Source organism: Macrotis lagotis, chromosome X (assembly GCF_037893015.1).
Source record: "Macrotis lagotis isolate mMagLag1 chromosome X, bilby.v1.9.chrom.fasta, whole genome shotgun sequence".
In the NCBI taxonomy this organism is placed as follows: Eukaryota; Metazoa; Chordata; class Mammalia; order Peramelemorphia; family Peramelidae; genus Macrotis; species Macrotis lagotis.
The window spans coordinates 356,533,282-356,545,503 of record NC_133666.1 but is presented as its reverse complement, the minus strand read 5'-3'; the positions used below and the strand labels follow the sequence as shown (position 1 = coordinate 356,545,503).

At 34.8% G+C, this 12,222-nt stretch overlaps 1 pseudogene; it reads left to right on the top strand.

Moving 5' to 3' along the window:
* The first annotated feature begins 4,577 nt into the window (after window positions 1-4,577).
* Window positions 4,578-5,514, top strand: LOC141497374 (ribosome biogenesis protein BRX1 homolog pseudogene; annotated as a pseudogene).
* Window positions 5,515-12,222: the final 6,708 nt, after the last annotated feature.

Sequence of the window (12,222 nt, the reverse complement as noted above, 5' to 3'; positions counted from 1 at the left end):
GATGGCATATTCTTCTTCCAGACTCAAGGACAAACAACAACTAACTGCCTTTTAGAAATGTGGATATTTAATTCATATTTCAAAATCAATTTGAGCAGTTCTACATTCTCCATTCCCCTAAAAACCCTGTTTTTCTTCCTAAATTCCACATTTCTGTTGATGCTATTAAACTTAAAGCATTAGAGTCATTCTGAGTCTTCTCTCACCCTCCCTACATCCTTCCAGTGACCAAGTTCAGTTTATTGTTCCTCAGGTGTATTTCTCCTTTCCATCCCTTCCTCTTTTCCTGCTGTTATCTAAATGCAATCACTTGTCACCTCTAAATGGACTGTTAAATTAATCTAACTCATATGACTACCAAGTTCTGCATCTCCCATGAGTCACTGGTTCAACATAAATAGAAACCATATGAAAGGATTTCTGTAGAATACATACTGACTTAGGAAAAAATACACAGTATCATCTATGTTCTCTTCTGATTTTACTTATTTTATTAATTATTTTCCAATTACACATTAATCTGGTTTCAGTCACACTTAAGAGTATTGCTAAAGACCCTGGGTTTGACATCTCTATCTTACACTACTGCAAAATAATCCTAATGAGCATGTTTCATGATGTTTTTTGTCCCCTGTTGCACTTCTCAAAAACCCTCTATCAGCATTCTAAATATGGAAACATCACATTTAGGAAACTGGTGGCCAAGAAAGGTTATTATGAGTCTGAAAAGTAACAGGAATGACTAGTGGAGCCCTAGGAGAAGTCCTGTCTTTTCTTGAAGCAATTAATTTGATTACAGTTAGCAAAGAAAGGAGTAGAAAGTTGGAAGGGATGGGGAGGGCTGCATGAACACATATTGATTAATGGCTAGTTATGAGCAGGATACAGTTGGAGGTTGTAAAGAAAAAGGTAACTATGGTAGATGGTTTGGGGAATGTGAAGAAGTATGTCGGATTTAGAGACAACAAAATAGAGGGGAGTAAACCTCACTCCTCTAATAACTCCAATCACTCTATTTGACTTCTCATGTCTTCTTACCACATCCAAATATTTTAGCTATTTGTATATGCATTTCCTTCCTTAATGTAAATTTCCTAAGGGCAGTAGATGTTTCATTTTTCATCTTTCCATCATTATCCCAGTATAATTGTTTGCATAATTTATTCCTTGAATGTATTGATTTGATAATAAAGTTTAACTCTATAGTAATATAGAAGGGCAACTAGGTGGCACAGTGGATAGCGTGTTTAGGCCTGGATTCAGTAAAACTCATCTTCCTGAATTCAAATTTGGTCTCAGAAACTTACTATCTAGGTCACCTAAGGCAAATCACTTAACCCTATTTGCCTCAGTTTCCTTATCTGTAAAATGAACTGGAGAAGAAAGAGCAAACCACTCCAGTATTTTTCACAAGAAAAGCCCAAATGGGATCAGAAAGACTGATACATGACTGAAAAAAATGAATAAAAATGTAGATAGAATACTTTTCCAAGCCTTTATAGTTTTAGCTATGACCACTGTCCCCAGGTCCTCCTCACTCTATAATAAGGGAGAACAGAAAAAAAATTTTAATAATCAAAATCTGTCTGGGGAAAAAATAGATAAAAGTTCTCTGAGGTAAGCTAAAAAATGAGAAAATGACAATAATGGTATAATGAAAATGTATCCAACTTTCTAAAACCATGATAGCAATGTTCCAAAGGTCATCTTTGAGAAATTCAAAAAGGAAGAAAGTATTTCATTGAGGATTATATTTTCTTTGGATTTATAAGGACAAAATATTCTTCTAAGAGTCAGAATTTTGCTGAAATAGATTTTGCTTTGGCATTTAAATTAGCTTAGGTATGATATTTAATTATAATTTTCAAAGCCTTTATGAAGCATAAGACCTTTAAAAATGTAAACAAGATTAACTTCAGTACAGGATTGCTAGAAAAAAAGGGAAATTTAATGTATAAATAATAGATGACTTAATATGCTACCAGGAGAACCCAATTTTCTACAAATTAATATACAAAGCCCTAATTTCATTTAAATCCTGTGCAATTGCATGACTATGCTGGAATCCCTAAACACTGACATGTATTAAGAAATAAGGAAAAATACATCTGTTTTCTAAAATCCTGTTGATCTTCATCTGTAGCATTGCTATTTTCTAAGTGAGCAGTCAAGATATTTTTATGATAAATATAAGTTTTATTAATATTATTATGGGTGTTGAATTTTTGCATTTTCATCTCTAGCATTTGTTCCTCAGGGTAGAAAAGTCTTTATTTTTCTAAAACTGAAAACAAGGTTAAAAAAAATAAGCCAAACAACTTGAGTCTCAATTCTTTTCTTTTTCTTCTCTGATTCTTCACTAACTAGCTACAGTTTGGGCTCCCCTCACTTACCTAAGCAATGGAAGGAAAAGTCAGGGGGAGATGCAGGAAGGGAGAAGACAAGGAATTACTTCATTAATTAGACCTAGTCCTGGGACTGAGTTTTCTTGATCCATTGCTGATTGAGTGAAAATTTACTTCAGTCCATTCTAAATAGCTTTCTATAGACCAATCTTTAAATCCTAATCCATTTACCAAGCACTAGTGAATTCAGCTTGTCATCTTCACAACCATACATTTGTACACACATACACACACACACACACACACACACACACAATACATGCTCCTTTCCATCTCTTGCTCATAAATTGAGGCAAGTATTGTATGAATAGCATGAATGAGAAAGCACTGCATTTCTTCTCTGTTCCTTTCCACTTCTTTGCACACTCCAAATCTCCCTGTCTTCTTAGCCAGTTGGAGGATTTTTTATAGCATGGTATCCACAACAAAAGCTGCACCATACTGCTGGTTAGATTTCCTCTTTCTCCCCACCACACTTATTGCTTCTTCCCCAGAGTACCTTGTGTGTTCTCTCTATATTTGGAGGATGAGTTTTGAACTTGAGGCTATGGACTGGAGAGTAAAAACTCCACTATATTTCATTTTGAGCCTGATCATGAGTTTCATGAGATGAGTAGACATAGTTATGTTGTGAACTTTATCCTAAAAGTCATTATATTAACTCTCTTCCCTTTACCAAATCTACTCTTCTTCAAAAATTTCCATTTTGTATAGAGTTTACCACTATCTTTGACTTCTTGGCCTCACCCTATATATCCAATTAGCTAGCAAATCTTTCATTTCTACTCGTACAATATCTTTCCCATCTGTCTCCTTTATTTAATTGGCTACTCCCTAGCCTTCTAGTTGGTCTACCTCACTATTTCATCATTCTACAGTTGCCAAAGTTATTTTTATAAAGGGAAGATCTCACCAAGTCACTGTACTCAAGTTCTGGTGAATGCCTATTGAAGCTAAAATCAAATATTATTTCATCTTTGCATCAACCTTTTTCTCTGTTCTGGATATTTTATAAGTATATATAATATAATATGTCAGTGTTTTCCCCTATAAATTGTAAAGACATTCCTTGAGGGAATTTTAGGGCTTTGGATATTTGATGATGGAAAGTGACATCACACAGGAAGTATAGAACTATTGTCTGAGAAATTCAGTCATTCCCCTTAAGTCTATTTTTGGAAAGGAGAATAAGTAAGCAATTCACTAGTTTGAGATTCAATTCCACAATGCAAGAAGATAGCTAGGAATGGAGGAAGAACCAAGCCCTGAAAAGGAACCACTCTTCCAAAGTAGGAGATGAGAAGTGGGAGGTTCCCTTTTTTTTTCCCCTCAGTGTCCACCCATTGGTCAAGCCATTTTGAATCTATACTGATGGAAGAAATTGCATCCAGCAAAAAACAGAGACAAATAATCCAGACAGACACAAATGCAAAGAGGCAGTCATTTAGAGAAAGAAATAGCTTATAGCAGCAGGACCCCTGACAACAAAAAAAGAACTACTATGTATTCAAGAAGAAACTAGTCGTGGAATGGGAGCTTCAGACTGCAAGAAAGGATTGTTCAGAGAAAGGCAGCCAGGGTGAGAAGTGCCAGAGTAATATGAAGCTTTAGATAAATATGTTCCCTTTATTTGTGTCTCACTACCAGTGTGCTCACAATTTTTGCCCCATTGTCCCATGACCATCTTCTGTGTGTGTGTTGTGTGTGTGTAAGAGATGAGAGAGAGAGAGAGAGAGAGAGAGAGAGAGAGAGAGAGAGAGAGAGAGAGAATATGAGTGTGTCCGTATAGGTCTTTAAATAGGTGTATAAGATAGAATGTGTGTATGTGTGTTAATGTGTGTGTGTGTATTTTTGTGTGCATAGGTAGTGTTTAAGTGACTATGAAAAATAACCCCTGATATTAAGAGGGGAAGATTTTTATTTTACTGTGTCATCTTAGCTATCAAATGTCATTGTTTAGAGCTAATCATATCTACTGAGTGACTGTTAATGAGAAGCAGTGGAGGGGAGGGGTTGTAAACTATAATTTTAGAAGGGAAAGAGGAGGGAAGGGAAGGCACATTTATCATGCACCTACTCTGTCAGGCACTGGCTAAGTGCTTTACAACTATTATCTCATATTTTCATAAGGATGGTTGCCCATGCTTTAAAATAAAGTAGCATCAGGGCAAGATGGCAGCTGTCAAGAGTAAGCAGTATGGAGGAGGGGGTCACAAGGTGAAGAGTCCCAAAGAAAAGGGAAAAAAGACTAGAGCACTGGCCAAACCACCCCCACCAACCCCAAAGAAGGAAAAGGAAGAATAGTACCACATCCTGGGCCCAGCCTCCTATACACCAAAATGGACAAGCTGTGTGTGATTAATGACATCTGTGAAATAAAGAACTTCAATAAATATTTCTATTCTGAAGTCAAGAAAAAACAAGATCTCTATATGTGGCTTTCCAATTCACCTCAAGGACCATCAGTTAAGTTCTTAGTTCAAACTATTCATACTTTGACAGAGTTAAAGATAACTGAAAACTGTTTGAAAGGCTCACATCCTCACATCTTACCCTACTTTTGATGAATCTCCACATTACTCTTTGATAAAAGAACGATTTATTCAGATTTTTTGTACTCCATAATACCATCCCAAGAGTCAACCATTTGTTTATCATGTGTTTATTTTCACCATTATCGATAACAGAATCTGGTTTCATAACTATCAGATCATAGTAGAAGATGCTGCTCTTGTAGAAATTGTACCTCATTTTGTCTTAAATCTCAGAAAGATTTTTCAAGGCAGTTTTGGGGGACCAACTTTACATGAAAGTCCACACTACCAGTCATCAAATATGCATCATTGTATAGTGAGAATGGCTACAGCTGCAAAATACAGGGAGAGGCAACAAGTCAAAGATATACAGAAGCTCAAGAAAAAAGAAGGAACTATTATTCCAGAAGATGCCAATGATGATGTCTTTAAGATTCCATCTGAAGAAAAGCCAGTGAAAATGCTGTATGTAAAACCAGAACCCAAAGTCAGTTAGAAAACAAAAAAAAGAAAAAATGCACAAAAGACAAAAAAAAATGAAGCAGAAAGCTTTGAAGACTAAGAAAGAAGAGTGAATCTCCGAGGAAAAAATGTTTTCCTTTATTTTGTATGTATTTTGCAGTAAATGTGCAAATAAGATATTTCTTAAATCCAGGGTTAAATGTGTTTGATAGGAGGTTATTTTGTTCATCTCATTTTTTCAATAAAATATAGTGCCATAAGAAAAAAAATAAAATAAGGTAGCATCTAACCCCCTGGGTTAGAACATTCTAGTACATTTGGAGGAAATAAATCAGAGGCTATGTTATTTATGTAATTGTTATTATAGTAGTAAATGTATAATATATACATATATAGCTGAATACCTACTGAGGTTTATTTTATATATTTTACTAATAGGAATGAAAGATTTTCAAAAGTATATTAATTATTGCTCTAGGCTACCAAAATAGACAGTTAGCTCTCTATTGTTCCAATCCACCCTTTAAGAATTTCATAGCCTTCAAAATTCAGTTTAAGTATTTTCTCTCCAGAAACCATTTTTTTTGTCTTACCAGTTGCTAGTGTCATACTCTGTCCCAGAAGCCATCTTGTATATTTTTTGCATAAACGTATATGTGCATTATTAATGTTTTGAGTGCAGGGATTGTTCTATTTTTGTCTTTGTATTCCGTGTCTCCTATATTTCTGTACACAGGTAATTATTCATCCTTCGTTTTAAAGAGGACTAATAACATCATAGAGTGTTGTCTTGACTTCCATGTGAATTGAATTTAAGTGAGACAGAGTTGCACAAAGTATTCAACCCCACTCTCTCTTCCAGAGTAATCAAAGTCCAAAGTCCAAACACAAAAGTAGGAACAATTGGCAATGATTCTGGATACAGTAGAGACCTTGCCATCTTTGATTTCTGACCACTCTCTAAGCACTAAGTAGATCCTGATTCAACTGCTAGGTTGAGGATAATCAACAGAACCCCATAGTTGCATTGGGTAGATGTCTATTTTAAGATGTCTGTTTTAAGACTTCCCCCAGCAAATTGGATGGATGAGAACAATTTATTCTATTGACCTTATAGATAACAACAACTTAATCAATGTTTATTGATCATCATTTATTTAGATTGTAAGGAGCTTTTGATGTCACCTAGTTCAACCCACTTATGTTTAAAATGAGGAAACTGAGGTCCAGAGATTTTGAGTGACTTATCCAGTCACTTAACTGACACTTGGGCTTTGATCACTGGTCCTCCTAAGTCAAATCTAGCAAGTTTTCTACTGCTCCACAAGATCTAGGAAAAGGAACACCATTAGTTATTCCTAGTTCCTTTTATGGCTTCTTACTAGCTGCCCTAATTATTGTACATAGCTTTCTAAAATGTAGAATAAGTGGTTAAAGAGAATCTGTTATTTCATTTGTTTCTATTTGAATTTTACATAAAGGAAATTTCTTCGAGATTGCCACAATCCTTGTTAACTGTCTGGTTTGAGTTAAGTTTAATGTCTAATTCTATAAAAAGTTAAAAATGAAACTAACTTAACTAAACCTTCAAGAAGGCAAATTGTCTGCAACCTAATGTTTTGAAATGCTAATTTTGCTCCTTGCTGGCCACATGCTGTGGACTGGAAAGCCAAAATTTTCCTATTGATGTGGGGCTAATAAGGCTCATACTAGTGGTCTATAAACATTTATTCTCAAATCAACTGAAGCAAGAGGCTTTTATTCACAACTTATATTAAAATCTGGGTGGAATACTCAGAATTCACATACTTGTTCTAACAAAGTGTGCCATAGAGATTTTTAAGGCAAATGCAGATCTAGTCCTATTTCTCACTCCAGAGAAAGCACTTCCTGGCAGTATCATCTATCTAGTGTTATGCAAAGTTCCATATGGAACACAAATAAAATGTCACTTACTAAATTCCCAGCATCATCTTTCCATGTATTATTTTCTCATCCAAGAGAAAAATAAGCTCTTCTTTCTTGGCTTAGAAGATGATCTGGGATGACATATTAAGGCACTAAGATTCCAGATCTTCAGGATAACTACAAATTCAAAAGAATCATGAGGCTGGATGACAAAAGCAGCGAGATGGAAAACTTCCTTTCATCATTCTTGCCCAGTAAAATACTAGAACACCTTGAGATGGTACTTAAAATTTTGTGTCCTATTTTTTCATTCATAAAGATGCTACTTGATATTTGAAAATGAATGGCTAAGGGGCGGCTAGGTGGCATAGTGGATAAAGCACCGGCCTTGAAGTCAGGAGTACCTGGGTTCAAATCCGGTCTTAGACACTTAATAATTGCCTAGCTGTGTGGCCTTGGGCAAGACACTTAACCCCATTTGCCTTGAAAAAAAAACCTAAAAAAAAAGAAAGAAAATGATTGGCTAAAACTTTCTGATATGAAAAATATGTAAGATAATTATAATGAAATATTTACCCATCAGAACTTGCTTACTGATTAAACTACTATGTTTGATTGATGCTAAAACAGTTATTTTTTAAGATATAGCGAATAAATTAAAAAAAAGAAGAATCATCTCTAACCACATCTTGACTGGTAATTCTCAGTCAATAATGACATAGTGTTGACAAACACAAGTGGCCATGGTTAAGTACCTTGTAAAATGTAACATTGAGTTTCCTCTATTATAACAGAAAGTTGTCAAGTCTATATTTTATTACCTATGGAATGACTGCACTAGAATTTATTCTAAAGTGGATTCTCTTTTTGGTTCTATGTTGAATCTGCTAGCACTAACTACACTTACACTGGTTTAAGTAACAGGTGAATTGTATAGGGTGTTTAAGGAGGACTGTATAGGGTATTCAAGGAGAATTAGCACCTCTAGTGGGAAGAATTAACAATTCCTTTTCTTAACTACTTATTAACCTTTGTTGTCCACTTGACACCCAACCTTAACTTGTACCTCCAATAAAGTTGTAGCATGTAAAATAGCCACACACTAGTTAAACCATCTTGGTAGACAGGTTAAACCAATTTGAGGATAACTGACAGTCCTCAAACACACAGGTGAGTTAGGAGAATGTCCATTCCATGTATGTGATGACTATGGAAAAGAAAGAAAGACTGGTAACTTTGGGCAACTCCGTCTCATTTAAATCTAATTCATGTACAAGTCAAGATCATTCCATGGTATAATTGGTGCTCTTTGAAATGAAGGATAAATAATAAATAATGCCTTTGATTTCATAGGATTACAGGATTTAGGACTGGAAGTGACCTGACAAATCATCTCTTCCTATCTTCTTCATTTAATTTATGAAGAAAAATAAGTTCTAAAAGGTTAAATGACTTGTTCAAGGTATCACAAAGATAATGATAACAATAATAATTTATATATTACTATAAGGTTGCAAAATGCTTTACTTACCTTATTTTATTGCCCTTCATAAGCTTGTAAGTCATGCCCTACAGAAACCATTTTGAAGAGAAGAAAAGTGGGATTGTTCAAAGACATTAAGTGATTCACCAATAGGAAAAGAGGCAGGAGTTAAGTCCAGTTCCACTGACTTCAAATGGCTATAGTGCATTATAGTGAAAAGTGTTAGATTTAGAGCCAGAGGACTAAAGTTCAAAAGCCCAGCTATGCCACTTACTAGCTGTAGATCTTGTATAAAGACTTCAAACCAGATCTCTTAGCTTCTATCACTTCTAAATCTATACCTAAGATCTAAAGATATACATATAAATGCGATAAAATTGATGTGATTCCAAATAGTCTAAAGTAATTAAAAACACTGAAATAATCAGATTATGATTCTAGACTTGACTTCCAAATAAGTTTAGACAAAGCTGGAATGAGAAGAATTCCTGTTCTAGATATAATTTTTACTAATAAAGAAGTAAAGTATAAATGGCAAGAACTATGACAAGCAATGCCCCTTGCCATTTTAAAATTTGTAATAGATCTGGAAAGGAGCACAGGCCTTGACTTGACATGTACCCTAGAATTTATGAAAATACATGTCAAAGAACTTAGAGAAAAGATAGTCAGGAGACCATGACTTGTAACAGTAAATGAGAAATTAACTCAAGAAGAATAACAAATATTGAAGCCTGACATCTTAACAACACAATAATACTTGACCTAGACATTGCCTTCTCTCCATTCCTAAGCACAATCCTAGTTCAAAGCCTCATCACATGGGCTATTGCAAAAACCTTCTAATTGTTTTCCCAGCCTCCAGTTTCTCTCCGCTTTACTCCATCCTCCCATTATTCAGAAATCACAGTGATTTTTTCTAAATTTCAGGTCTAATAGTATCATCCCATTCTCCAGGAGCTACAAAAGTTTCTTTTTATCCACAGGATAAAATATAAACTCCTCTGCTATTTAAAACTCTTCATGAATTGTCTGCTTCCTACCTTTCTGAGGTTTTTTTATACTTTAATTCTTTTCCATATATTCATGATCCAGCCACAATCCTAATTTTCTTGTTCCTTTTTCATTGATGTTCCCCCCATGCCTAGAGCCTTCCAATCCCTTCTGTCTCTTAGCTTTTTTTGGCTTCCTTCAGGACTCAGTTCAAATTCAGTCTTCTGCATAAACCTACAACTCCTAGTGACTCTTCTTTCAAATTGACTTCTATCTACTCTGTATATTTCTTGCATGCACATAATTATATCCATGTTGTCTCATACACACACACACACACACACACACACACACACACACACACACACACACACACAGTTTTTCCTTGACAGTAGGAATTTTTTTTGCATTTCTTTTTATCTCCAAGGAGTAGCACAATTCATTACACATATTAAATACTTAACAAACACTTGTTTATTAGTTTTAAGACAGTTCCAAAAATTCCTATGAAGAAAAAGTGGAGGAAGATTATCTGAAGTTTTTTGGCAAATTGAGATTTTAAAATGGCAAACAAAATAACAAATGGAAGAGAGAGAAGGTTTTTGAAAATCAATAACAAAAATGCAGCAAAGTTCTGTGAGAAGAGAAAATTAAATTAGATTAAGTGGTTTTCAAAGTTTTGTTGGCAAAATTGTAAAGAATGGAGGTAGGATCACTACTTATGAAGCATAGGATTCTAATAATAGAAAACAAAGCAAAATTCCTCTATTCCCATTTTGCTTTGATGATGTAGAATGGGGAAAAAAACCTGTGTCCCTGCTTATAGAATATTCACAGGTCCTTGGTTACTGTTTCCTCTTTACTTGCTCCTTGATGAAGACAGGGTCTATGTTCCTAAGGAAAAATGCAAAAACTCCAGGACTGTGAAAGACAGAAAGACTGAAGACCCTAAATCAACAAAGTGGAAGGTAAAGAGTTTATGGAAGTCAGAACCAAAAAGAAATTTGCAGTTCAGGTTCTCAAGTAAGGTTTCTAGAATAACTTTGAAATGTTAACAGTAAGAAACATGAGACCAGGAATCTGGGGAAGCTGGGAAGGTCTGTTGGTGTAAGAAAGTCTTAATGCTCAGGAACAAGCCAGGCAGAAGTCAGAGGTCATGGGGCAATTATATCAAGGTACTGGGAATTAACACATAAAAGTGTGAATCTGACACCAGGGCAATGCAGGCCTCCATTAGAGGTCTGTAGTTTACAGGTGAAAAAAATGAGAAATCTGTGTTGCTGGTAAATTTTCATAGTGGTGAGCTAAACAGCATCAGTCAATTAACACATATTTATTAAGTACCTATGGCATGAGAGACATCTTGTTAGTGGTGTGAATACAAATTCAAATAATAAAACCACTCCTGCTCTCAAGAAATTTATATTTTATCAGAGAAGACAACACATACATGAATATATATATACATATATATATTACATACATAAATATACAGACAAAATACAAAATAAATGCAGGGTAGTTAAATATAAGGTAGCTTGGGAAGAAAGGTATTAGAATTTGGTTGGATGAGGAAAGACATCATGAAGAAAGCAGGATCCCAGAGCTGTGTCATTCTAGATATGGAGAAAGCTATATTCAAAACCACTGAGATGGGATATGAATTTTCATGTAGAAGGAATAGAGAGAAAGACAATTTGATTTAGAAGTAAAGTATAATGAGGCTGAAAACATTGTTTGGAGAAGAGTTTTAAAAATTTATATTTTATAATATATAAGTACTAAAGAAACACTGGATTTTCCCAGGATGATGGCTTGATTGGGGAAGAATTTTAAAGATTTAACAGAGAAATTTATATTTTGTAATGTAAAAGTAATAAAGAAACATTTAATTTTCTTTTTTGTTCATCCCAATTTTTAGGTGATGTCTTGACCTGCCTGTGAAGTAGATTTAAATGAAGAAGAGTTGCACAAAGTCATCAGTCTCATTCCTTCTTCCTGAGTCATTAAACTCCAGTGGCAGGATAAAAAGCCAAAATGACTAGCCCTGGATGTATTGGATAATCTTGCAATCTTCAATGTCTGTCCATAGCACGTGCCTCACCCACCATCATGACCATTGGAATAAATTGTTCTTATGCACTCTTTCCACTCCCCACTGGAGTTTATTGAAAAGGAAAATGGCAAGGTTTGATTGGGTTTAAGAAAAACCATTTTGACAACCATGTAGATGTTAGATTGGGGTAAAGAGAGGATAATCAAAGAGAAGTTCATTGAGGTAGTCCATGCTGTCCACATTAACTTGGTTAGACCATAATAAATGACATTTGATTAATTAAACAATCCAGTTTCACCACTAACTCCTTGTAATTAGAGACCATGTCTACTTCATTGTCTTATTTACAATAGGTGCTCAGGCAATATTTGTAAAATTGAA